Source organism: Triticum dicoccoides, chromosome 4B (genome assembly GCF_002162155.2).
Source record: "Triticum dicoccoides isolate Atlit2015 ecotype Zavitan chromosome 4B, WEW_v2.0, whole genome shotgun sequence".
Classification (NCBI taxonomy): domain Eukaryota; kingdom Viridiplantae; phylum Streptophyta; class Magnoliopsida; order Poales; family Poaceae; genus Triticum; species Triticum dicoccoides.
The window spans coordinates 71,203,953-71,208,365 of NC_041387.1; positions in this window are offsets into that span (position 1 = coordinate 71,203,953).

Here is a 4,413-nt window from a genome sequence, read left to right on the forward strand (position 1 = left end):
GTGGGTTAGGGTTTCGGGGGAGATAAGGGGAGTGGGGGGCGGCCGGTTGGGCCAGTGGCCGGCTGGGCCGATTGGCCCAGTTGTCCAGGGGGCTTCCTTTTTCTTTTTCTTTTTTTGTTTGTTTCTATTTTGTTTTTGTTTCTCTTTTTATTTATATTTCTTTTCTGTTTTCGTTCATTTTAAATATTCACATTTTTTATGAAAGTATGGTTTCTTCATGACAATTAGTTAGGGAATATTTTCAACAAATCGAACATTTTTCCAAAATAGTTTGAAAAAATAAAATTAGACTTGTTTTTAGAATTTAAATTTGACCTCAGTTTGAACAAGTGAGGTTTAGCAAAAGTTTAATTATGATGACCTGGCATGATTAGCAAGGGTTTTCTGTAGCTTAACTACCGGGGTGTCACAAATCTCCTCCACTACAAGAAATCTCGTGCCGAGATTTAAGAGGGGGAGTAAGGGGGAAGGGATTTGGTTACAAAATTCTAACGAGTCTTCTCGGTCTTAGTTGCTCTTCTATAAGTGATCGATCCATCACATTAATGTCTTCGTTGTTGGAAATATGCCCTAGAGGAAATAATAAAATGGTTATTATTGTATTTCCTTGTTCATGATAATTGTCTATTGTTCATGCTATAATTGTATTGACCAGAAACCGCAATACATGTGTGAATACATAGACGACAACATGTCCCTAGTGAGCCTCTAGTTGACTAGCTCGTTGATCAACAGATGGTCATGGTTTCCTGACCATGGACATTGGATGTCATTGATAATGGGATCACATCATTAGGAGAATGATGTGATGGACAGGACCCAATCCAAAGCATAGCACAAGATCGAGTAGTTCGTTTTCTAAAGCTTTTCTAATGTCAAGTATCATTTCCTTAGACCATGAGATTGTGTAACTCCCTGATACCGTAGGAGTGCTTTGGGTGTACCAAATGTCACAACGTAACTGGGTGGCTATAAAGGTGCACTGCATGTATCTCCAAAAGTGTCCGTTGGCTTGGCACGAATCGAGACTGGGATTTGTCACTCCGTATGACGGAGAGGTATCTCTGCCCCTCCTCAGTAATGCATCGTCATAATGAGCTCAATGTGACTAAGTAGTTGGTCATGGGATCATGCATTACGGAACGAGTGAAGTGACTTGCTGGTAACGAGATTGAACGAGGTATTGGGATACTGATGATCCAATCTCGGGCAAGTAACGTACCGATTGACAAAGGGAATTGTATACGGGATTGCTTGAATCCTCGACATTGTGGTTCATCCGATGAGATCATCGTGGAACATGTGGGAGCCAACATGGGTATCCAGATCCCGCTGTTGGTTATTGGCCAGAGAGTTTTCTCGGTCATGTCAGCATGATTCCCGAACCCGTAGGGTCTACACACTTAAGGTTCGGTGACGCTAGAGTTGTTATGGGAAATAGTATGTGGTTACGAAGGTTATTCGGAGTCCCGGATGAGATCTCAGACTTCACGAGGAGTTTCGGAATAGTCCAGAGGTGAAGATTTATATATGGGAAGTCCAGTTTCAGTCGCCGAAATGGTTTCGGGGGTTATCGATATTGTACCGGGACCACCGAAAGGTGTCCGGGGGTCCACCAGGTGGGGCCACGTGCCCCGGGGGACTTGATGGGCTGAATATGGGAGGGAACCAGCCCCTAGTGGGCTGGTGCGCCCCTCCCCAAGTGCCCAAGGCGCCTAGGGTTGAAAACCCTAGGGGAGGGGGGGCGCCTCCACCTTGCTTGGGGGGCAAGCCTCCCCTCCTGGCCACCGCCCCCCTCTAGATGGGATCTAGAGGGGCCGGCCCCCTCTCCCCTTCACCCTACAAATAGAGGGGGGTGGGAGGGCTGCAGTACCCTTGCTTTTGGCGCAGCCCCTCCCTCCTCCAACTCTTCCTCCTCCTCCATAGTGCTTGTCGAAGCCCTGCAGGAATACCACGAGCTCCACCACCACCATGTCGTCGTGCTGTCGGAGTTCTCCCTCAACTTATCGTCTCCCCTTGCTGGATCAAGAAGGAGGAGACGTCCCCGGGCTGTACGTGTGTTGAACGCGGAGGCGTCGTCCGTTCGGTGCTAGATCGGATCTTCCGCGATTTTTATCGCCGTGAGTACGACTCCATCAACCATGTTCTTGTAACGCTTCCGCTTAGCGATCTTCAAGTGTATGAAGATGCACTCCCTCTCTCTCTTGTTGCTAGAATCTCCATAGATTGACCTTGGTGATGCGTAATTTTTTTTAATTTCTGCTACATTCCCCAACAGTGGCATCATGAGCTAGGTCTATTGCGTAGATTCTATGCACGAGTAGAACACAAGTAGTTGTGGGCGTTGATTTTGTTCAATATGCTTACCAGTACTAGTCCTATCTTGTTTCGACGGTATTGTGGGATGAAGCGGCCCGGACCGACCTTACACGTACACTTACGTGAGACAGGTTCCACCAACTGACATGCACTTGTTGCATAAGGTGGCTAGCGGGTGCCAGTCTCTCCCACTTTAATCAGATTGGATTCGATGAAAATGGTCCTTATGAAGGGTAAATGGCAATTGGCATATCACATTGTGGTTTTGGCGTAGGTAAGAAACGTTCTTGCTAGAAACCTATAGCAGCCACGTAAAAAACTTGCAACAACGATTAGAGGACATCTAACTCGTTTTTGCAGCATATGCTGTGTGATGTGATATGGCCAAGAAGGATGTGATGAATGAAATATATGTGATATATGAGATTGATCATATTATTGTAATAGGAATCATGACTTGCATGTCGATGAGCATGACAACCGGCAGGAGCCATAGGAGTTGTCTTTATTTATTGTATGACCTGCGTGTCACTGAATAACGCCATGTAATTACTTTACATCATTGCTAAACCGTTAGCCATAGGAGTAGAAGTAATAGTTGGCGAGACAACTTCATGGAGACACGATGATGGAGATAATGATCATGGAGATCATGGTGTCATGCCGGTGACGATGATGATCATGGCGCCCCAAAGATGGAGATCAAAAGGAGCAAAATGATACTGGCCATATCATGTCACGATTTGATTGCATGTGATGTTTATCATGTTTTTGCATCTTATTTGCTTAGAACGATGGTAGAAAATAAAATGATCCCTCATAATAATTTCAAGAAATAGTCCCCCCTAACTGTGCACCGTTGCGAAAGTTCGTTGTTTCGAAGCACCACGTGATGATCGGGTGTGATAGACTCTAACGTTCACATACAACGGGTGTAAGCCAAATTTACACATGCAAAATACTTAGGTTGACTTGTCGAGCCTAGCATGTACAGACATGGCCTCGGAACACAAAAGACCGAAAGGTCGAACATGAGTCGCATAGTAGATATGATCAACATGAAGATGTTCACCGATGATGACTTGTCCATCTCACGTGATGATCGGACACAGCCTAGTTGACTCGGATCATCTATCACTTAGATAACTAGAGGGATGTCTATCTAAGTGGGAGTTCATTAGATGAACTTAATTATCCTGAACATAGTCAAAAGGTTTTTGCAAATTATGTCGTAGCTTGCGTTTTAGTTCTACTATTTTAGATATGTTCCTAGAGAAAATTTAGTTGAAAGTTGATAGTAGCAATTATACGGACTGGGTCCATAAACTGAGGATTGTCCTCATTGCTGCGTAGAAGGCTTATGTCCTTAATGCACCGCTCGGTGTGCTGAACCTCGAACATCGTCTGTGGATGTTGCAAACATCTGACATACATGTTTTGATGACTACGTGATAGTTTAGTAATGTTAAACAGTTTAGAATTGAGGCACCGAAGACGATTTTGAAACGTCGTGGCACATAGGGGATGTTCCAAGGGCTGAAATTGGGATTTCAGGCTAGTGCCCACGTCAAGAGGTATGAGACCAGTGACGAGTTTCTTAGCCTACAAACTAAGGGAGAAAAGCTCAATCGTTGAGCTTGTACTCAGATTGTCTGTGTACAACAATCACTTGAATCGAGTGGGAGTTAATCTTCCAGATGATATAGTGATGTTTCTCCAAATTCATTGCCACCAAGCTACTAGAGCTTCGTGATGAACTATAACATATCAGGCATAGATATGATGACCCTTGAAATATTCACGACGTTTGACACCGCGAAGGTAGAAATCAAGAAGGAGCATCAATTGTTGATGGTTAGTGAAACCACTAGTTTCAAGAAGGGCAAGGGCATGAAGGGATACTTCATGAAATGGCAAATCAGTCGCAACTCTAGTGAAGAAACCCAAGGTTGAACCAAAACCCGAGACTAGGTGCTTCTGCAATGAGGGGAACGGTCACTGGAGCAGAATTACCCTAGATACTTGGTAGATAAGAAGGCAGGCAAGGTCGACAGAAGTATATTGGATATACATTATATTAATGTGTACTTTACT